Source organism: Artemia sp. Qi Xiang Cuo, chromosome 3, assembly GCF_049724085.1.
Source record: "Artemia sp. Qi Xiang Cuo chromosome 3, ASM4972408v1, whole genome shotgun sequence".
NCBI classification, from domain to species: domain Eukaryota; kingdom Metazoa; phylum Arthropoda; class Branchiopoda; order Anostraca; family Artemiidae; genus Artemia; species Artemia sp. Qi Xiang Cuo.
Genome location: NC_142796.1, coordinates 75,078,533 through 75,103,106, shown reverse-complemented (window position 1 = coordinate 75,103,106; position 24,574 = coordinate 75,078,533). Strand labels below are relative to the sequence as shown.

Genomic DNA, 24,574 nt, shown 5'->3' with positions numbered 1-24,574 from the left:
CTGGGACTGTAACCATTCTAGGCATTAGATCCCATTATAACAGTAGTGATTATTATACTGGAAAAAGCGTGAATGGCAAATCTATTAGTATATTTATTTTTTCGCAAGCTAACTTTCAAAAGTTTGCCAATGATTCAGTATAAATTCAAAATAAATGAACTAAGAAGATTTTACTGTTTCCATGCTACATTTTCATTACTTTGTGTTGATTGGTAATAAACGTACATAGATAAATTAATTGAAACGTAAATAAATAAATTATATTTGGATTTATTAAACAACTTTTAACAAAACAATATCAAAAGACATAATTTTGTTCCTTTTTCTATAATAACCAAAATACATCAAATTGGACATCCAAGATTAGATAGTTTTTGAATTGTCCTGAGTTTTGCTTAATATTCTTCTTCCGTTTTTTATTTCCTGTAATGAAGTTGTTTAAATCACAGAGTCCAATAAATTACAGAGAAGAATATTCCAAACTAGTCTAGTCAAGAACTTTGCCTTGTCACTTTGTCAGGCTGTAACTGTAAGACAAAACTGCATTATTTAAACCACCCCTAACACCTACTCTAGAGACATTACATTCACCCTTGGTGATGAATCCGCCTTTATTTTCGAGTGAGAAATAGCAAAGCAGAGTCCATCTAGTGGTAACAATGTTTGCTTTTCCAAGCAACTTTACATTATTTTTTACAGGAAATTCAAAGCAATTTTAAAAATCTGGCACAGAGAAATAAATAGATCTGAAGCTAATGAACAATATGATATAAAAACCCTGTCTATTTAGTTGAAATAGTAGCTTCAGCTTAGTCGCAAAATTCCATATTAAAAAATAATATTTGTCCTTAAAAAAAAAATCTGAAGCAAATTTAAATATGTAATGAGGTGAACTTATAAAGTTAAATCTCAGCTATCAAATAATACCAAGATTTTATCTTTCATTGAAACTTGAAGATGGTACATGATCTATTTGAAATCAGCCAAAAACATGCCTGGTAAGCATAAACCTTAAGCACACAGAAATCTTCTACAAAAAATTCTGAAGATCTTTTTAACAAGTTAAAAACTCATAGTATAACAGAAAAAACAATCTTTTGATGCAGAAACCATGTATACTTCATGTGATGTCCATAAATGTGAACAGGCCTTACAAAGAAAATTCTGCTTGGTTAGATTATAAAACCTTGGAAATTGACAAAATAATGATGTTTGTTTGTCTTTGCAACAGTTTCTCTATGTACTTTAAGTTCCAAGAATTTTTTTTTTCTTCACATTATGGGTCTACTGATGGGCACTGTTTTGTCTCCTATTTGGTATAGCCTATGTTTACATGGATTTCATAGAACAATCTGCTTTGAATAGTTTCCATTTGAAACACTCTCTGGTTTTGTTTTGTTGATGATACTTTGTCTGTTTGGGAACATGGACTCTCTAAAAGAATTTTTATGCACACTTGAACACTTTTGATTCAAATCTTCAATTCGAAATAGAACTGGAAGATTCAGGAAAGCTCCCTTTCTTAGTTGTTTTAATTATAAAAAATACTCCTAGCCTTAAATTTTCTATATATAGAAAGCCAACCCATAATGATAGTTATCTATTTTTCCTGTAAAATCACCCTCCTTTAGTAAAAAGATGGGTAATAATCTCTTTAGCTGACCAAGTTCTGAAAATCTGTTCCTGTAATCATGTAAAATCTTAATTAAATTATGTGAAAAGTTTTCTATTCTGCAACGGCTACCCAATCAACCCTTTATAAAATATTGTAGATAGACAATTAAAAAAAGTAAAACAGGAAAATAAGGAGCCCATTCCCCTTGATTCAGTTACTCCAGCAATTGAAAGCAAAATTTTCACCACATACAATACATCTCAAAACTCAGCAGCATTAGCTTGGAAAATTTTTCAAAAACATAATCTCTCTGCTTCTTTCAAAACTAAACAAAAAGTTGAACATTTTTTTAACTCAAGAAAGCATGAAACCAACCCTATACTGGGTAGTGGTGCCTACAGAGTCCCATGTTCATGTGGGAAGTTTTACATTGATAAGACCCATCAACAACTGGGGGAATGATTGCATGAGCACAAAACTTCTATAGATAAGTCCTGGAGGTTTGAAAATAAAAATTACAGCTTTGATTCTGCTTTGGCCCTCCATATTTTTGAAAACCCTGATCACTTGTTTCTTTTTGAAGAGGCAACTTTAATATCTACTGTAAATGGCTTGCTGCAATCTTTTAGAGAGGCCATCAAGATAAAAAAATAAATATAAATTTTGCTATAAATAGAGATACAGGAGATATTTCCTTAAGCTCAATTTATAATAACTTGATGTTAAAAGATCAAATCAATATTTTCCCTCAGTCCAAGTTAAGACAACCTGTCTGCACATCTAATGAAAATCGAAGTTGCATTCAGGCAAAATCTATTGCTAAGCAAAGAATATTTGTCCAATCCAGTAGGTGAATTGTCCTTCAATTATTCCGGCTGGTTTTTTGATTCAGTATCTTTTCTCTTCTTGTAGAGTTCACTTCAAAAGGTTAGATCTTGTCTTCTTTTTTTTCTGAGCAATGAGGACGACTTGGCGGAGGTCCTTGTCAAAATATTTGCTTTGTTTTTGTTTTTAGTTTGCTACTGGCTGATAAAATCCTTGTTTTTTCTCACTTATTTGATTTTATTTTTCATTTATTATATCCCTTCTTTTCTTTGTTTCATATGTCATGTATAGCCATGTATAGTGTGATTTTGAATGTATTTAGATTTTGAATTTAATCTCTAGGACAATAGAAGAAATGATTTCTCAGTGGTTCTTTGTTGTTAAGTAGGGCATACCTATCAGTGTAGATATTATGATACTTGGCAGATTCCACAATATCAAGGATGCTAAACAGCTAATATAGCTTAAGTTGAAAACTCCTTATACCCTTTCATTTCCAGTTATTAAAGACCAAATTAAGTTCAATTGCACCTTCTTACTATGTGCATATCTATCTCAACTATCCAATTTAATATCAAGGACAACAAAAATAAGGATTTTGCTATTGACAAGGCTGTTTGATTCTTATGATCTGGTCTGTCTCCAGGAACAACTTATTACATCCTCAAATTTGAATTTTCTACATTAAAGCAACTATACATTCTAAATTTATATATCTCTGACAATTCCAAACATACTATGTTACATAACTATGAGTGATCACAATGCTAATAATAGCCAATCTTTGGTCAGAGGTGAATGCTTTTTTCTACTATAAATATTTCACCATCTCTTTTAGGGTTGAATAAAACTGATATTGGCTATTATAAAGAGATTTCTAAGCTGATATTAACAACCTTTTTATGTGTATAAAAAAGTAAAAATATGTTTTATATTGACAGTGCAAACATCTTGTCTATGGACCTTCAAATGATAAATAACCTTCTTTTCACTTACTGCTCAAAATTGTAGAATAGAAAAAAAAGCAGAAACAAAATAACAAAATAGACAAATAAACAAACTAAAAAAAATGATAGCAAGACAAAAATGAATATCAAAACAACCAAAATCAAAACTGTGCAATGAGTCTGCTAAGGCTGTGGTAAGATCTTAAAGTTAAAATAAACAACATTTTTGGAAAGATTTTCTAATACCATTTTAAATCACATTAAATATCAGTAACTCCATATTGGGTAATAATTCCCCTGTTATAGTCATGGGAACAACAAAAAACACACTTTCAAACATGGACCAATGATATCTGCCCTGCACTAGTTCTAATGTGCCTTGGCTGGGAGTGCTGTGTAAGGTCCCCAACCTTACACAAATGCCCAATGAATATCACTTTTGTGTTTCTCCTAGATTCATCTAGGTAATCATTTGGGCGGACTTTTGGCTTGTCTTACAGGGAGACATTGCCAACCCTTACCCCAAACCCAATAATAACCATCACCAAGAATCAAAACAGCAATCCATCACTATGAAGAAAGTGAATCATTATTACACTGCTTTAGTATGCTCTTTCCCAATACAATAATTGCTTCTGGGGCACATTCCATGTTACTTTAGAAACAAATTTTCAGGATTTTTTTAAATGAGCATGAAACCTCTTGAAAAAGGCCTTGAAGCAAAAGAAACAGTACACCATTGAAATTACCATTGTCTAAAACCTTATACAGAAGACTTTCAGCCACAACCTTGAACAAGCACTGATGTAGGCCTATCTTTTCTTTTTTTTTTCTTGGTTGCTAATAGGGCACTGAAACATCATATAGCTGTCCAACAGCTATTTTATTATATCATTAGTTTTAACTATTTTTTTCATTTTATATCATAGTCTAAAAACAGTAAAGGTCTAGATTAGGGGCTACTGAGATGGAAACATATTAAGATGACAATTCTTACTTCAAAATATGCACAATAATTAAAGATGATATGCTTTCACCACTGTTCCCCCTCTCCCCTAGTCCCAAATCATATATTTCCAATGCATTCTGCCAATGCGTCTCCATTGCTTCAACCTTGTTGTGTACCAATAAATTAAATCAACTGTGACGAAACAAGAACCAGAAAGGCAACAGTGACAAGTGGTGGAATGTATAATCTGGGCTATATGTTTGCCAATTAGAAGGGGCTGAGGGGGGAAAGGTATAGTGGAACTGCAGTCAAAATGTTTCAGACTATAGCCTAATTATTCTGCATATTCTTAAGTAAGAATTGTTTTCTTAACATGCTTCTTTCTCAATAGCCCCTAAACTAGACCTTTACCATAAAGACCATAGACAAGGTAATAAGTAACCTTTTTGGGCCCTATTAATGAATTTGGACAGAGCACAAAAAAGGTATCAAATGATGTAATCACTTTCTTCCTAGCTACATTATGTGAATATTTCTAAATTCACCAATACCATAAGTAAGGTAAAATTTTAGTTTAGCTACTTTTTGCTATCTTAGAAAGGGGTTAGGTTAAGAAAATGACACTTTCAGTAATGAATCCAGGGCTGAACAGATATTCTGGGAAGGTATTGTCAAGCTTCTATGTTAACACTGCTCTGATTTCTAAGTCTTAGAAATTTGCCTACTTGACAGGTCCATGCCTATTAAAATTTTGACAAAACAACATTTACCTAAATTTTCAGTTTCTTTTTTGGTAAATATTTTGTTGTTCATATTATTGACTTACAAATGAAGTGAACATAACACAATATACCATTTCTTATGCTCTTTATGAATTAAAATAATTGCTTTTCTTGCAAATTCAATTTTAAGCCTTTTTAAGACCCCTGAAAATAATAATATCATTCTTTATTTTTGGGGTATAAAAATAGGTTATAACATTTGTTTCAAACTTACTATTTCATTGTAAATCCATTGATTGTGAATTGTAACATTGATTTGTCAAGACTGAGCTGAATAAAAAAACAAAACAAAAAAAAAACAAAGCAAATCCATTATGTTCTCTTCTTGTCTTGTTAGGCTGCTTAAAAACTGCCATTTCACCTATGTGTAAAAAAATATCAGAGCTAACAGAAGAAACATGGCAGATCAAAAAATGGAGAAATTGTTTTGAATTTTTTATTCAACTTAATTTTGATAAAGCAATGCATGTGTATTATTTAACTTTGAAAAAAGGATTTATAAGCTTATAGTAAGTTTGAAACCAATGTTTTAAGCCTTTTTTATACCAAAAAAAAAACTAAAAATTTTATTCATTTTCAAGGGTTCAAAAAGGGATTAACTTTGAATTTGCCAGAGAAGCAATTATTATATTTTTAAAGAGCTTAAAAAAGGCATCAAGTGGTATGTTTACTTTATTTGTAAGTCAATAATATGAACATTGAAATATTTACCTTTGTTCTCTGGTTTTAGTTCTGAAAATGCAGTTCCTGTTATTTGAGTAGAATTTTAAGCAATATCAATGGGTTGTTTTTCTCCTAAATTTAGGGAAATGTATTTGCAGAACTTTGAAACCTTATAAATTGGGATTGAGCAAAGTTCTAAAGCTGAAAAGTTTTCTTGTTCTTCATTTAAGCAGAAAATCTATTTTCTAAGGTTTTAATTTTATAACACAAAGATTTTTAAAGGTCAGTGCCTTCTAGAGGGAGGAGTGGAGGTAGTTAGGCTGGTACATTTCTAGTGGGCTATATACTTTAGCTAAGATGAAAGTGAAAACATCATTTAATGACTTTTTTAGGCTCTTTCATAATTTAAGAATTGCTTCTGGAGCTAATTACATCTTGAGCCCTTAAAGGGGCCCCAAAGGTATTTTATATGAATAATTAGAGCATAAAAAAAGCATCAAGTGATGTTTTCACTTTTATCCTAGCTAAATTGTATGGCCAACTGCAAATTTACCATAAAATTTCCCACCCCGCCCCCCGAATGTTCAAATATATACTCTGAATTGTCACCAGCAAAGTTTTAAATTGCAAAACTCAGTGCTATTTTTGTCAATGGCATTCAAAAAACATCAAATGGTAGATAAATGGTTTATATTTGAGTTGCCTAATAAATGAGGCTTGAATTGTTATAAATAGCCTAAGTATTTTTGGAATATGTTACTCTTGAACAACTTATTTTTAAACTAGAGATATGTTTTTGACCACTTTTCAATAACTTTACTAGTGTTGAAACTTCTTTGTGTGGTAACAAAAATGAAATACCTTTGGGGCCCCTTTAAGGACTCAAGATGCAACTAACCCCAGAAGCAATTCTTGAATTATGAAAGGGCATTAAAAAAAGGCATCAAATGATGTTTTCAATTTCATCTTAGCTAGATTATATAGCCCACTATAAATTTATCATAGCCTAGGCCTACTTCAAAATACATTCTTGGGCTTCTTGGAACACACTTTAGTAGGCTAGCCCTATGTAGAACCACCTAACCTCCTTCCAAGATAACAAAAAGGGTAAATTTTTGGTAAATATCTACAAAATCATATTATTGAGTTAGGACTAAAGTGAATACACCATTCAATGCCTTTTTTAATGCTGATTACGAATATAATAAGCATTTCTATCGGAAATGAATTTCAGCCCCCCCCCCCACTATATAGGTAAAATTCTACTTTAGCTACTTTTGAATATCTTAGAAAGGGGTTATGTTAAGAAAATGAAACTTTCAGGGATGAGTCTACAGGCTAAAGTATGTCCCGGGAAGGTATTTTTAAGCACCTACCTCTACTCCTTCTCCCTCTAGAGGGTCTTGACCTCTGATGACCTTTAAAAAACGGTGTGTTATAAAGTGAAACCTTGGAAAATAGATCTTCTGCTTAAATGAAGTAGAACAAAACTGTTTTCAGCTTCACAACTTTGCTCAGTCCCAATTTATATGGTTTTAAAGATATGCAAATACATTTCCTAAATATTGAAATAAAAACTATTAATATGGCTTAAGATTCTACTCAAATAACTGAAATTGTATTTTCTGAAGTAAAGTCAGAGAAAAAGAAACTGATAACTTAAAATTAAGGTAAAATGTTGTTTTGTCAAAATTTCAATGGATATAGACCTGTGATGTAGGCAAATGTCAGGACCGTCTAGAGGGAGAAGGAGTTGAGGTATGTACTTCAAAATACCTTCCCAGGACATTCTTTGGCCTGTAGACCCATACCTCAAAGTTTCATTTTCCTAACCTAAACCCATTCCAAGATGGCCAAAAGTAGCTAAAGTAGAATTTTACCGAAATGCTTATTATATTCATAATCAGCATAAAAAAAGGCATCGAATGATGTATTCACTTTATTCCTAACTCAATAATATGATTTGGTATATATTGACCCTTCATTGGTGAAATTTTAATAAGTCCCACAGTCCATGAACTTTTAATTGGTAAGTATTTCTTATATGTTGCACGAAATATATTTCTTAAATTAAGCTTACCAAAAGCTTTCTTTTATTTTCTTCTGGTTCTTGAACCTTAAGTAACTTCCATCATTGTTTGAAGTTGCCCACTCTCCGGCTAAGGAATGTATCCTCAAGTATCGAAAAATGAGACTTTTTGGCCAAAATGTTTCATTCTTGAAATTTCAAAACTGAAGATATCGTTCAAATTAGAAAAAACGAGGCAGAGAAATAGCTCTAGCATTTTATTGGAGGGAGAGGGGGGCACCAGGAGGCCATATATGGATAGTCAAGGGCATGAAATGGAATATATAGTAGTTTTTTATCCAAAATTGCCCCCCCCCAAGATGACACCCCTGCAAAGAGGCGAGTCAGTTAAAGCTCTTTACAGGTCAAGAAAACTTACTACATAATTATACCTGTACATCTAAGCAAAACACAAAACAAGAAACCACAATCAAATATAAATAGGATCAAAAGTCTTTTTTTTCTAATATCTTGTAATTCAATAAATGGTGATGTTTGCTTTCCTCTGTGTCTGTGTTTTCATAATATTTACTTTAAAAAATTGACACAAAATAAGATTTAAAAAAAAAATAAAGAACTCCATTAAACCAAAAATTAGTATTTATGAAATCATAGGCGTCTTATCATTCTTTACTATATGATTACGAACAAGAAAAAGCCTACGGCTTATTCTTTTTTGGAATAGTAAGAGACGATCCTCAAAGAATGAGGCTGCTAACTAAGTCCAATATATGCAACGGTTAGCTCTTTTAATGATCGTCTTTTAATAAGTATATATCAAAATTTTGATTGGAAATATTTGGGAAAATAATGGGCATGGAGGGAGACATTTGCCTTCTGATCACTTTCACCTAATGATAAAGACACTAGTCCTTTCAATTTCCAATTGAATGAGCCCTTTTTGAAGCCTCTACGACAAAAATTTCTATAAGAAAGTTATATGCCCCAATGGCATAACCTACGACCCTTGTCATGAGGGCTATGAGGGGGAGGGTTGTCATCCTCAAAGACATAATTTCCGGACCTTTCAACTACGTTGAACAAGATGGCAATATCAAGGATAGATCGGAGATGTTTGGGCAAATGATGGGCGTGGGTGGGGGGGGGCGATTTTCCCTCTGATTACGTTTCGACTATTAAAAATGGCAATAGCTCTTTCAATTCCCAATCGAAAGAGCCCTTTTTGAAGTTTTTACCACAACACTTTCTATATGACATTATATGCCCCCAGGGCATAGCATGCAACCTTAGCCCTGAGGGCTGTTGGGGGTTGTCATACTCAAAAACATAATTTGTGGACCCTTCAACTACGTTCAACAAAATTGCTATATAAAAATGTTGATCGGAAATGCTTGGGGAAAGGATGGATATGGGGGGGGACCTTGCCCTCCGATCACTTTTGACTATTAATAAGGGTACTAGCTCTCTCAATACCCAATTGAATGAGTCCTTTTTGAAGTCTCGACGACCGCGCTGGCAAAGACCTAATTTCCAGAACTTCCAACTACGTTGAACAAAATTTCTATCTTCAAATTTTGATTGGATGTGTTTGGGGAAATGGTAGGCGTGAGAGGGGCATTATTTGCCCTCCAATCACTTTCGACTATTAAATAGGGCACTAGCGCTTTTAATTTCCAATTGAATGAGCCATTTTTGAAGTTTCTACGACAACACTGTCTATAAAACCTTATATGCCCCCAGGGCACAACTTACAACCCCTGCGCTGAGGGCTGTGGAAGGAGTTTCATTCTAAAAAACATCATTTCCAGACTTTTCAACTACGTTGAACAAAATGGCTATCTCAAAATTTCTATTCGATGTTTTTGAGGAAATGGTGGGAGTGGGAGGGGTGTTTGTTTTCCACCAAGGACTTTTGACTATTAAAAGGGGCACTACCCCTTCGAAGTTTTCAAGTTTCTGTCTCAACGCTCTAAAAAACCTTATATGCACCCAGGGCATAACTTACAATCCTTGCCCTGAGGAGTGTGGGGGGGGGGGCTATTATCCTACAAGACATAATATCCAGCACTTTTAATTACGTTGAAAAAAAGGCTATCTCAAAATTTTGATTTAAATTGGTGTTTGGGGAAATGGTGGGCGTGAGAGGGGGGTTAGTTGCCCTCCAAACAGTTTCGACTAGCCTATTAAAAAGGGGACTAGCCCTTTCAATTTTCAATTGAATGAGCCTTTTTTGAAGTTTCTACGAAAACGCTTTCTATAAAAAGCTTATATACCCCTAGGGCATAAATTACAATCCTTACCCTGAGTGGTTTGGGGGGTTTGTCATCCTCAAAATCATAATTTTCAGAACTTTCAGCCCCTTTGAACAAAATGACTATCTCAAAGTTTTGATTTGATGTGTTTTGGGAAATGGTGGGCGTGAGAGGGGGTTAGTTGCCCTCCAATTACTTTCAACTATTAAAAAAGGGACTAGCCCTTTTAATTTTTAATCGAATGATTCCTTTTTGAAGTTTTCCGACAACTCTTTCTATAAAAACCTTATAGGCCCCCAGGGCATAAATTACAGCCCTTGTGACGAGGGTGGGGGGGGTTGTCATCCTCAAAGGCATAATTTCCAGAACTTTCAACTACGTTGAAAAAAATCGCTATCTCAAAAGTGAGAGGGGGGTTATTTGCCCTCCAATAAATTTTGACTACTAAGAAGGGCACTAGCCCTTTGAATTTCCAATCCAATGCGCCCTTTTTCAAGTTTCTACGACAAAGCTTTCAATATAAACCTTATATGCCCCCAGGGCATAACTTACTACCCTTGCCCTGAGGACTAAGAGGAGGTTATCATCCTCAAATACCTAATTTCTAGAATTTTCAACTGCGTTGAACAAAATGACTATCTCAAATGACTCTAGTTTTCTCGGATTAACATAATTTGCAGTTTACTGAAAAAATATAAATGTTTTTACTTTTATAACTTTAGTAAATCAAATATTATTACCATTTTGATAACTAAATATCAGTATATGTATATTAAACTGACAATGCACATTCATTTGTATTTTTTTCAGTAAAGTGCAAATCATGTTCTGGCCTTGGGAAGGCATAGGGGTTTTGAGCCATACTCATGTTAATTTCTGCTCGTTTTGAGTTTGACTATTTATTGTAATTTCTGTTCGTTTTGAGTTTCATTTATTTATCGATGCTGATTTGTGGCAGTTTCACGCCATGTAGATCATTTGATTTTATGTTTGTTCATTTTTGGTTTAATGGAGTTCTTTACTTTTCTTTGAAAAATATATTTTGTGGAAATTTTTTTTTTAACTAATTTCTGTTCGTTTTATATTGACATAGTCTTTTCGGAGAAAAATAAAATAATACTTTAAATCTTTTAGTTTTTTTAAGACTTTATAGTTTGGCCTGCTATTTGTATGCTGGAAATTTTTTTTAGCCATTTTTAACAACATACATGCTTTTAAAAATCTGGACACAAATAGTAGTGTTTAATTTAGTTTCAAACCTCCTATAGTTGACCTGAAATAGAAAATTTAATATCACTCACAAGAAAATCTGTTTAATTTCCATGATTACTTGGATACACTTACGCTATTTTGATTTGGTTAAATTTTAAGAGAAGAAGTAGCCCCGATATTTTGAACATAATACCCTCAGTCGTTCTTGGGATACTGCTGAGATGCCTTATTAGGAATTACCCTTAACACAATGCCTTTTTATTTGATCTTAAGAAAATATATAGTTTTTAAACAGAGTATACAAATGGGAAGGTGGGCGTGGAAGGGGGACTAGTTGCACTTCAATCACGTTTAACTTTTAAAAAAGGCATAAGCCTTCTCTATTTTAGATCGAATGAGCCCTTTTCGAAGTTCCTACAACAACTCCTTCGATACGAAGTGTCCTGGTCTAAAAAAAAATTATGATACATTGTACCCACATCGATCTTTACTATAAAAATGTCAAGCCTTCCAATCACTTTCAACTATTAAAAAGAGCACTAGCCCTTTCAATTTCCAATCAAATGAGCCCTTTTTGGATTTTCTACGACAACGCTTTCTATAAAAACCTTATATGACCCCAGGGCATAAATTACAACCCTTGCCCTGAGGGCTGTGAGGGGGTTGTCATCCTCAAAAACCTAATTTCTAAGACTTTTAACTTCGTCGAACAAAATGGCTGTCTCAAAATTCTGATTGGATGTTATTGCGGAAATTGGTGGGTGTGAGATATCCTTCAATCAGTTTCGACTATTAAAAATGGAACAAACCCTTCTAATTTCCAATCGAATGAGCACTTTGTGAAGTTTCTACAAAATCACTATGTCATAAAAACCTTATATGCCCCCAAGGCACAACTCAAAACCCTTTCCTTAAAAGCCCTGAGGGGGTTATTATCCTCAAAGACCTAGTTTCTAAGCCTTTTAACTATGTTGAACAAAACGGCTATCTTAAAAATTTGATTGGATGTGTTTGGATAAATGGTGGGCGTGAGAGGGGGGTTAGTTGCCCTCAAATCACTTTCGATTATTAAAAAGGGCACTGGCCCTTTGAATTTCCAATTGAATGAGCTCTTTTTCAAGTTTTTACGACAAATAAAACCTTATACACCTTATACCTAATAAACCTTATATTATCTTTCAATAAAAACCTTATACACCCCCAGGGAATAACTTACAACCCTTACCCAGAGGGCTGCGGGGGGAGTGTCATTCTCAAATTTATTATTTCTGGACCTTTCAATTACTTTGAAAAAAATGGCTTTCTCGACATTTTGATTGGATGTGTTTGATTGGATGTGTGTGGTCGTGAAAGGGTTGTTAGTTGCCTTCCAATCACTTTCGACTATTAAAAAGGGCACTAGCCCTTTAAATTTCCAATCGAATGAGCCTTTATTGAAGTTTCTACAACAACACTTTCTATAAAAACCTTATATGCACCCAGGGCATAACTCACAACCCTTGTCCTAAGGGCTCTGAGGGGTTTATCATCCTCAAAGACCTAATTTCTAAGTCTTTTAACTACGTTGAACAAAACTGCTATCTAAAAATTTGATTGGATGTGTTTGGAAAAAAGGTGGGCGTGAGAGGGGGGTTAGTTGCCCTCAAATCACTTTCGATTATTAAAAAGGGCACTGGCCCTTTGAATTTCCAATTGAATGAGCTCTTTTTCAAGTTTTTACGACAAATAAAACCTTATACACCTTATACCTAATAAACCTTATATTATCTTTCAATAAAAACCTTATACACCCCCAGGGAATAACTTACAACCCTCACCCTGAGGGCTGCGGGGGGAGTGTCATTCTCAAATTTATTATTTCCGGACCTTTCAATTACTTTGAAAAAATGGCTTTCTCGACTTTTTGATTGGATGTGTTTGATTGGATGTGTGTGGTCGTGAAAGGGTTGTTAGTTGCTTTCCAATCACTTTCGACTATTATAAAGGCCACTATCCCTTTCAATTTCCAATCAAATGAGCGCTTTTTGAAGTTTCTACAACAACACTTTCTATAAAAACCCTATATGCCCCAAGGACATAACTTACCACACTTGCCCTGAGGGCTGTGGGGAAATATCATCCTCAAAGACCCAAATTCCAGAACTTTCAACTACGTTGAACAAAATGGCTATCTCAAAATTTTGATTGGATGTGTTTGGGGAAAAGGTGTGCGTGACAGAGGGGTTAGTTGCCTTCCAATCACTTTCAACTATTAAAAAGGGCACTAGCCACTCCAGTTTCCAATCAAATGAGCCCTTTTCGAAATTTCAGCGACAACTCCTTCGATACGAAGTGCCCTGGTCTAAAGGAAAAAAAAATAATACATTGTGCCAAAATTGTTTTTTACTTAGGCAGCGTCTGCGTCAAATCAAAAAAACTTGTTGCACAAAATAAGTTTTTTTTTTAAAAAGTAAAGAACTCCATTAAATCAAAAGTGAATAAAAATAGAATCAAATAATTTACCAAGCATAGAACTACCAAAAATCAGTATCAATAAATAAATAAAACCCAAAACAAACAGAAATTAAAATATGTCAATCTCAAAACGAGCAGAAATTAGTCTGAGTCAGGTTTCTTAACCCTATGCTTTCTAAAATCCAGAATATAACTTATACTTTACTAAAAAAAATTCAAGTGAGCTGACTGAAAAAAATGTGCATTGTCAGTTTAATATACATATGCTGATATTTTTCTCAACTACGTTTAAAAAAATGGCTATCTCAAAATTTTTATTTTATGCGTTTGGGAAAATGGTGGGCGTGAGAGGGAGATTAGTTGCCCTCCAATTACTTTCGACTATTAAAAAAAGCCACTAGCCATTTCAATTTCCAAAGGAATGAGCCCTTTTTGAAGTTTCTACGACAAAGTTTTCAATAAAAACCTTATATGCCCCCAGGGCATAACTTACAACCCTTGCCCTGAGGGCTGTGGGGGGGGGGTGTCATCCTTAAATATCTAATTTACAAATCTTTCAACTACGTTGTACAAAATGGCTATCTAAAAATATTTATTGTATGTGTTTGGGGAAAAGGTTGGCTTGAGAGGGGGGTTAGTTGCCCTCCAATTACTTCCGACTATAAAAAATCAACTACCCTGAACAAAATGGCTATCTCAAAATTTTTATTGGATGTGTTTGGGGGAATGAAGGGCGTGGGGGAGAGGGGCTAGTTGCCCTCCAACCACTTTCGCTTATTAAAAAGGGTACTAACCCTTTGAATTTCCAATCGAATGAGCCTGTTTTGAAGTTTCTACGCCAACGCCTTCTATTAAAACCTTTATACCCCCAGGGCATAACTTAAAACCCTTGCCCTGATGGTTGTGAGGGAGTGTCATCCTCAAAAACATATTTTCTATCTGGAAATCAACTCCGCTGAACAAAATGGCTATCTCAAAATTTTGATTCGATGTGTTTGGGGGAATGATGGGTGTTGAGGGGGCTAGTTGCCCTCCAATCACTTTCGACTATTAAAAAGGGCACTAGCCACTCCAATTTCCAATCGAATGAGCCCTTTTCGATGCTTCTACGACGACTTCTTCGATACGAAGTGCCCGGGTATGGAGTACCAAAAAACAACACATTGTTCCCACATCGTTCTTTACTTAGGCAGCGCTAGCGCGCTGCCTATGATATGGCTATGACTGCTTAAAAAATCAAATATCTTTGAAAATATGAAAAGACATTTAAATGTAGTTTTTTGTAAAAAGTAATTCTATTTTCATTTTTTTTTGTTTATGATTAAAAAGGCCTCTAGAACTTTTCTGTTCAATTAAGCCCTCTCGCATTTCTGTTCAAATAAGCCCTCTCGCAAAACTCTAGGACCTCTGGGTCGATGAGATCACCTCTGGGAAAAAAGACAAACAAATAAACACATCCGTTATCTTTCCTCTGGCAAAAAATACAAAATTCCACACTTTTGCAGATAGGAGTTTGAAACCTCTACAGTAAGGTTCTCTGATACGCTGAATCTGATGGTGTGATTTTCATTAAGATTCTATGACTTTTAGGGGGTGTTTTTCTCTTTTTTGAAAATAAGGCAAATTTTCTCAGGCTTGTAACTGTTAATGCATAAGAGTAAACTTGATGAAACTTTTATAAAATCAGCATAAAAATCCAATTATTTAGATGTATCTATTGGTATTAGATTCCGTTTTTTAGAGTTTCGGTTAATATTGAGACGAGTCACTCTTACTATACAGTTCATTACCACAAACTGTTTGTTAATAACATTAGGGATTCTGTACTGATAAGATTGGACGTGAGCGTCTCTTACTAGGTTGCTAGCTACCGCTGCAACCCGGAAAAATAAAATCTATTTAAAAATTTCAGTCACTATTAACTATAGTTCGTCCTTTAATGTAAAAACTAAAATAAAATAAAAATTGATTTTTTTCTTAATTTTTACGTAACGTCACTCATTACATCGTATATGGTTATTAGTACACAATCGGTGTTAGATCTTACTTCAGGTCACTTATTACTTCATATTAATTAAAAAAAAACCTTTTCCACAAAATAAGTTTTTCAAAGAAAAGTAAAGAACTCCATTAAACAAAAAATGAGCAAAAATAAAATCAAATAATCTACCAAGCTTGAAACTACCATAAATCAGTATCGATAAATAAATGAAACCTAAAACGAACAAAAATTACAATAAATAACCGAGTCAAACTCAAAACGAGCAGAAATTAACATAAGTGGGGCGCAAAACCCCTATCACAAGGCTTCACAAGGTCAGGACAAAATTTGCACTTTGCTGAAAAAATACAAATGAATGTGCATTGTCAGTTTAATATACATATACAGAAATTTAGTAATCAAAATGTTAATATTAGTTGATCTATTAAAGTTTTAAAAGCAAGAACATTTATATTTTTTTCAGCAAAGTGCAAATTATGTTCTGGTCTTGGGAAGGCAAAGGGGTTTTGCGCCCAACCTATGTTAATTTTTGGCTCGTTTTGATTTGGATTCGGTTATTTATTGTAATTTCTGTTCGTTTTGGGTTTCATTTATTTATCGATGCTGATTTGTGGTAGTTTCGAGCTTGGTAAATTATTTAATTTTATTGTTGCTCATTTTTTGTTTAATCGAGCTCTTTACTTTTCTTTGAAAAACTTATTTTGTGGGAAAAGTTTTTTTTAATTAATTTCTGTTCGTTTTATATTGACATAGTGTTTTCAGAGAAAAAGAAAATAGCACTTTAAATCTTTTCGTTTCTTAAGACTTTGTAGTTTGGCCTGCTATTTGTATGCTGGAGAAAAATTTTCAGCAATTTTTAACAACATACACCCTTTGAAAAATCTGGACTGTTTGAGCCTGTTTTGAAGTTTCTACGACAACTCCTTCTATAAAAACCTTATATGCCCCCAGGGCATAACTTAAAACCCTTGCCCTGAGGGTTGTGGGGGAGTGTCCTCCTCAAAAATATATTTTCTATCTGGAAATCAACTACGCTGAACAAAATGGCTATCTGAAAATTTTGATTGGATGTGTTTGGGGAATGATGGGCGTGAGGGGGGGGGGCTAGTTGCCCTTTAATCACTTTTGACTATTAAAAAGGGCACTAGCCACTTCAATTTCCAATCGAATGAGCCATTTTGAAGTTTCAACGACAACGCTTTCAATAAACCCTTATATGCCCCCAGGACATAACTTACAACACTTGCTCTGAGGGGTCTGAGGGGCTTATCATCCTAAAAGACAAAATTTGTAGAACATTCAACTACCTTGAACAAAATGGATATTTAAAATTTTTAATTCGATATGTTTGGGAAAATATTGGGGGTGAGAGGTGCGTTAGTAACTGTCACATCACTTTCAACTAATAAAAAAGGCACTAGCCCTTTTAATTTCCAATTGAATGAGCCCTTCGGAAGTTTCTAAGACACCGCTTTCAATAAAAATTTTATATGCCCCAAGGGCTTTACTTACAACCCTTGCCCTGAGGGCTGTGGGGGGGGGGTGTCATCTTAAATATCTAACTTACAGATCTCTCAACTACGTTGCACAAAATGGCTATCTAAAAATATTTGATTGAATGTGTTTGGGAAAAAGGTGGGCTTGAGAGGGGGGTAGTTGCCCACAAATCACTTCCGATTATTTAAAAGGGTACTAGCCCATTGAATTTCAAATCGAATGAGCCCTTTTTCAAGTTTCTTCGACAAAGATTTCAATAAAACCCTTATATGCCCCCAGGGCACAACTTATAATCCTTGCACTGAGGGTTGTGGGGGAGTGTCCTCCTGAAAAATATGTTTTCTATCTGGAAATCAACTACCCTGAACAAAATGGCTATCTCAAAATTTGTATTGGATATGTTTGGGGGAATGAAGGGCGTGGGGGAAGAGGGGCTAGTTGCCCTCCAATCACTTTCGCTTATTAAAAAGGGTACTAGTCCTTTGAATTTCCAATCGAATGAGCCTGTTTTGAAGTTTCTACGACAACGCCTTCTATAAAAACCTTTTATGCCCCCAGGCCATAACTTAAAGCCCTTGCCCTGAGGGTTGTGGGGAGTGTCCTCTTCAAAAACATATTTTCTATCTGGAAATCAACTACGCTGAGCAAAATGGCTATCTCAAATTTTTGATTGGATGTGTTTGGGGAAGGATGGGCATGGAGGGGGCTAGTTGCCCTCCAATCACTTTCGACTATTAAAAAGGGCACTAGACACTCCAATTTCCAATCGAATGAGCCCTTTTCGAAGCTTCTACGACAACTCCTTCGATACGAAGTGCCCGGGTATGGAGAACCAAAAAACAACACATTGTTCCCACATCGTTCTTTACTTAGGCAGCGCTAGCGCGCTGCCTATGATATGGCTATGACTGCTTAAAAAATCAAATATCTTTGAAAATATGAAAAGACATCTAAAATGCAGTTTTTTGTAAAAAGTAATTTTATTTTCATTTTTTTTTGTTTATGATTAAAAAAGGCCTCTAGAACTTTTCTGTTCAATTAAGCCCTCTCGCATTTCTGTTCAAATAAGCCCTCTCGCAAAACTCTAGGACCTCTGGGTCGATGAGATCACCCCTGCGAAAAAAAGACAAACAAATAAACACACATCCGTTATCTTTCCTCTGGCAAAAAATACAAAATTCCACACTTTTGCAGATAGGAGTTTGAAACCTCTACAGTAAGGTTCTCTGATGCGCTGAATCTGATGGCGTGTGATTTTCATTAACATTCTATGACATTTAGGGGGTGTTTTTCTCTTTTTTGAACATAAGGCAAATGTTCTCAGGCTCGTAACTTTTAATGCATATAAGTAAACTTGATGAAACTTATATAATTAAAATCAACATAAAAATCCAATTCTTTTAATGTATCTATTGATTTTAAAATTTTGTTATTTAAATTTTCGGTTGCTATTGAGACGAGTCGCTCTTACTATACAGTTCGTTACCACGAACTGTTTGATGACGAGGAAAATCTATTGGCTTGAAAAACAGAAAAAGTGGTTGCAAGGACGATATCCTGCATCGACCTTATCTTTATGTTCCTTTTTTTCTGCAGCTAGTGGGGCACTGAAACATCACAGAGGGCTGTTTAATGGGTCATCTTAAAGGAAATTCATGTGTTTAATTATATAAAAGAAGAAACCCATCGTAAGCAAACATATAAAAGATCGGTATAGTTACTTTAAATGGGAATGATGTAAGTTTTATCGGTATTGTGGAATTAGAGGTAGTTGAAATTCTTAAAATGAGCAATAACTGTTCATTTACATGTTTCATGTAAATGAAATTCTTAAAATGTTTTTGAAATTCTTAAAATGAGCAATAACTGTTCAGTTACATGTTCAATAACTGGTATTTATTAATTATTTTTTTCTCGAAAACGGCTCCATATTTTTTTTCCGGAAAATTGGCCTCCTTTGACATTCCGGCCTAAGAAAATGATCTAGATTGGTCAGAAGTTCGAGACAATTTGTTAAGGGCCTTAATTTTGGGACAAAAATATTTATGTTAGTGACATCATTGATATGTGGAGAAATTGAAGACTTTCATGCATAGAAAAGTTACATTAAATTGCTTAAAGATCAAACAAATTGTAATTGCAAAGTATTTGTATATATTTTGACATGGAATTACAACAATTTAAAGACCTTAAAAAGAAACTCAAAAGTTTGAAGCTTAATAGAAATCTTTGTTAAAAATTGGACTTGCTTGAATAATAAAATATCTTTTGAAAGCCACATTATGAAAAAAGCATTAAATTGTGTAAAGAGCAAAAAATTGGTGGTCGCACAAATATTTTTATATATTTTAACAAGGGATTACAACAATTGAAGAACCTTAAACAAGAAAACCAAAAGTTTCAAGCTTAGTAGAAACCGTTGTTAGAAATCGGACTTGCTTGAATAATCAAATATCATTGAAAAGACTTCATTATGAAAAGACGTATGTAGACCATTATGTAATAATAGACAAATGAGGGCAGCTAAAGCAAAAGGTATTGGCATTAAATTTGCAATAGATGAAAATCAATAAAATGGACCGTCAAATGAGACAAGACCCATAAGAAAATTTACAAGTGTTAAAAATGATATTTCGTTGGAATAGAAGAAGTTTTTGTCCCATCTAGACTAGACCAATAAGGGCAGCTATAGCAAACGACATTGTTAAAGTTAAGGAAGGAAGTTCGTTTCAATCTTGTCTTGTATATTTAATTAAAGCTTTATTCGTTTTAAGATTTGTTTATTCATTTATATTAGTACCTGTTGTATGTTTGTTTGCTATGATTGTTTATTTAATTTCTGTTCGTTTTGGGTTTCATTTATGCTTCAATAGTAAAATATTTTTGTTCGTTTGAAGCTTAAGTTGCATATTCAACTTCAGCTGTAACCTACTGGCTGTACTATTTATTTTTTCCTTTATGTTAGTACAACAAAAGAATAAAAACAAAAGAAATACGAAACAAACAACAAGAACAATACAAGAAGATACAAGAAGACTAGAAACGATATTTTTTTTAAGGAAAACCCAAAACTATTGACCTCCCTCCTCTCGCACAAAAAAAAAAACAACCAAATGTATTTAAGATACTCCAACCCCATCCAGGTAATAAGGGTCCAGCCTAATGCAGGTTAGATTTAATTATTTTTAGTTTAAAGGAAGAATAATTCTGACTGTAACCTTCTCTTCTTCGCTTGATTAGTTGCAATCCCTTTTTTCTTACTGTTAGACGTTTCTGTTCTTTTCTGGTTTTTACAGGCACTGAACATGCCTCGTTTGAGGCGTCTAAAGATATTAGCATTCTATTTTTTATCTTTGCTTGTCCTTTTTCGGTGGCTGGCGCTAGCCCCCCTAGAAAATATCCCCCCCTGCAGAAAATACCACCCCAGAAATTACCCCCACGGAAAATGCACCCAACGGAATATAGCTCCCCCGTGGACCCCCCCCCCTCCCCCGGAATAACCGCACCTTTTGCTACCTTTTTGCTGGGAAACTTTTCACAGGAGGAAGGGATTACCGGCAGGGGTTGCCCCTCCTCAAGACCTTGCTTTTTACGCTAAAGGTTTGAGTTTTTGTCCCAATTCCTCAAGAATGACTCCTGAAACATAATGGTCGTTTAATAAGAATGATAAACTTTTTAATAGAAAGTGTCGTCATATAAACTTCAAGAAGGGTTCATTCAATTGGAAATTGAGAGAGCTGGCGCTCTTTTTAATAGAAAAAAATTATCGAAGGGCAAATGCCCCTCCCCACGGCCATCATTTCCCCAAACACTTCCGATCAAAATTTTGATATGCCTATTTTGTTCAGCGTAGTTGAAAGGTCCGGAAGTTATGTCTTTGAGGATGACAATCTTCCCTCCCACAGCCCTCAGGGCAAGGGCTGTAAGTTATGCCCTGGGGGCAAATAAAGAAGCTCTAGTGTATTTTTTAAGAGTCAAAGTGATCAGAGGGTCACCTACCCCCCCCCTTCCGTCATACACAGACACATATGTCGTATTTTCCTTAAATGCATCTAATAGAAATTTTCAGCTAGCCATCTTATTTAAAATAGTCCCAATATCGTATAACAGGGCTTTTAGTGTTGAAAAAAGTCCCCAGAGCCTGGGGGCAAGAGTTGTAAGTTATGCTCGGGGGCATTTAAGGTTTTTATGGAAGGGATGGTTGCATAAACTTTAGAGGAGGCTCACTTAATTGAAAACTGGAATTTCTAGATTTCTTTTAAGGGTCCGTAATGGAGGGCAGCTAGACATCCCCCTCCCAGGACTACCTCTTTTTTCACCACACGAATCTAAAAGCGGATGAACATTTACTATATGTTTTCCAGAGAAATTTCCTATGGATTTTTCTGGGTATCCGGCTTAATGACCATATTTCAAATCCGCTTCAAATCATGGTTCAAATCCACTTTCTAGGACTATAATGAGAGAAAGGTTGAGATTGATATTCCGGGTTCTGCGGAAGAATGATGGCAAATTGTCGAAGATTTCCTTTTTGACCAAACGTGTAAGGGTAGAAAAAAAGCAAATTGCCCGTCGTTAGGGTGAGACGATGTCACAAAGACATAGTTTAGGAAAATGGGAACTTCCTGGGAGGATCTAAAGAGGGACGCTTTGAATAGATTGGGATGCAGGAAGAGCGTGCATAGCAGTACTGGTCTCAGGCGGCTCGGTGCTGCGGTGGCTTGATAGTAGTAGTAGTACTAGTAGTACTGAATATTATAATTATTTTAATAACAAATACTAAGTTATTGAAAACATCATTGCTGACCTGGGAGTATTACAGTTTCTGCCAAAATAAAATTTATGCGACCTTTGACTAAACAAGCCGAATCGCTGGGTCAAACATTTGGGTCCACTAGGATATTTGCATCTGTTAGGCACTGATCATTTCATTGTCGCAAAAGCTCAGATCTTGGGGATAATTTCTTTAAATCCGCTTTATATTATGGTTCAAATCTGCTTTCTAGGACTATAATGAGACAAAGGTTGAGATACCTAGGGCACGTTCTGCAGATGAAGGATGACAGATTGCCGAAAGATATGTCCTTTTCCGTCAACCGTCTAGGGATAAACGGAAACCAGGTCGTCCACGGTTGGGGTGGGAGGATGTCATAAAGAAAGATTTAAAGGAAATGGGAACTTCCTGGGAGGATCTAAAGAGGGACGCTTTGAATAGATTGGCATGCAGGAAGAGCGTGGGTAACTGTGTTGGCCTCAGGTGGCATGGTGCTGCGGTGAGTTGTTAGTGGTAGTAGTAGTAGTAGTAGTAGTAGTATTGAATATTATAAATATTTTAATAACAAATACTAAATTATTGAAAATATCATTACTGACCTGGAAGTATTATAGTTTCTGCCAAAGTAAAATTTATACAACCTTGGACTAAACAAGCCGAATTGCTGGGTCAAAAATTTGGGTCCACTAGGATATTTGTATCTGATAGGCAGTGACCATTTCATTGGTGCAAGAGCTCAGATCTTGGAGATAATTTCCTTATACCCCTGTGATAATTTCCTTTATAGATATACCTTTCCGCTAGCTAAGGGTGGTGTAAGAACATTTGTTCTTGTGTTCGACAAATATTGCTACAAATTGGGTGGAAAGGCGTTTACTCAAGGAAAACGTTCTCCTAAGAAGGAATGTTCTCATTTCTTGAAGGCTATTGACACAGGCAATAACAATTTTTTCTCTGAAAGTTCTATTTAGTCAAGGCAATAATGACTTCTCGTGACTTGCAGTATGGCCTGTTCTGTGCTAATTGTGACCATCTTTGAGGAAGTTACAACTAAAGGAGAGTATGCAACTTAAGCTTAAAACGAACAAATTGTTTTACTACTGAAGCCTAAATGAAACCCAAAACGAATAGAAATTAAATAAACAATTATAGTAAGCAAACACTTCGATGGAGGAAGAGCGTGCGTACCTGTGTTAGCCTAAGGTGGCTTGGTGCTGCGGTGAGTTGTTAGTAGTAGCAGTAGCAGTATTCAATATTATAAATGTTTTGATAACAAATACTAAATTATTGGAAACATCGTTGCTGACCTGGAAGTATTACGGTTTCTGCCAAAGTAAAATTTATGCAACCTTGGACTAAACAAGCCGAATCGCTGGGTCAAACGTGTGCGTCCACTAGGATATTTGCATCTATTAGGCAGTGACCATTTCATTCGCACAAGAACTCAGATCTTGGAGATAATTTCCTTAAATCCGCTTTATATTATGGTTCAAATCCGCTTTCTAGTAGGCCCCGAAGCCGCGCCGAAAAGTCGGCAGCGCGCTGCCGAAAAAAAATGGTGGCGCGCTGCCGAGCTTGCGTCAGCACGCTGACGCCGGCAATGATTCTATCGGCAGTGGTGTCATTAATCCGCTACTGTTTTTTTCGCTATTTATTGCTTATCGAGATCGGGCTCTAGGATTCAACAGATATCCAGGCTAAGCTGCTTATGAAAGATATATACGGTAAGCGTGGGCTCGCCCGGTATATCGGAAGGAGAATAATAAATTTTTTTGAAAAAAAATTATACCTTGCACTTTAAAACTTTGTTCCTTTTCTTTCTAATTTTTCGGATGAAAATAGATAGGTAAAAGAGCATTAGGCAATTTAGGATGTTATCAAAGGGAGCGTAATCGCGCTGCCTAAGTAAAGAACAATATTGGCACAATGTGTTATTTTTTTCTATACAAGGGCAATTCATATCGAAGGAGTTGTCGTAGAAACTTAAATAAGGGCTCACTCGATTGGAAATTGGAATAGATTGTGCCCTTTTTAATAGTCGAAAGTGGTTGGGAGGCAGCTAACACCCCTTCCACGTCCCTCATTTCCCGAAAAACATCCAAACAAAATTCTGAGACAGCCATTTTGTTTAGAATACCTGATTTCCAGAGAATAAATATGTTTTTGAGGAGGTTACTCCCCCACAACCCTTAGGGCAAGGGTTTTAAGTTATGCCCTGGGGGTATATAACAACAATGTTGGCAAAATGTATTATTTATAATTTTTTTCATTTAGACCAGGGCACTTCGTATCGAAGAAGTTGTCGTATAAACTTCGAAAAGGGCTCATTCAATTGGAAATTGGAGTGGCTTGTGCCCTTTTTAATAGTTGAAAGTGATTGGTAGGCAACAAACACCCCTTCCACGTCCGCCATTTCCCAAAACATATTCAATCAAAATTTTGAGATAGCCATTTTGTTTAAAGTAGTTGAAAGTTCTGCAAATTAGGTCTTAGAGGATCACAACCACCCTCAAAGCCCTTAGGGTAAGGGTTGTAATTTATACCCTGGTGGCATATAAGGTGTTTATAGAAAG

General features: G+C 35.1%; 1 protein-coding gene across 1 annotated transcript in view; it reads right to left on the bottom strand.

The window, feature by feature from the left end:
- LOC148954529 (ELAV-like protein 2) overlaps positions 1 to 7,898 on the bottom strand; it is a 42,708-nt gene extending 34,810 nt beyond the window's left edge. The window contains exon 1 of the mRNA XM_089086576.1: positions 7,862 to 7,898. The gene's annotated coding sequence lies outside the window, so the exon portion shown is untranslated. The remainder of the gene's footprint in view (positions 1 to 7,861) is intronic.
- Positions 7,899 to 24,574: the final 16,676 nt, after the last annotated feature.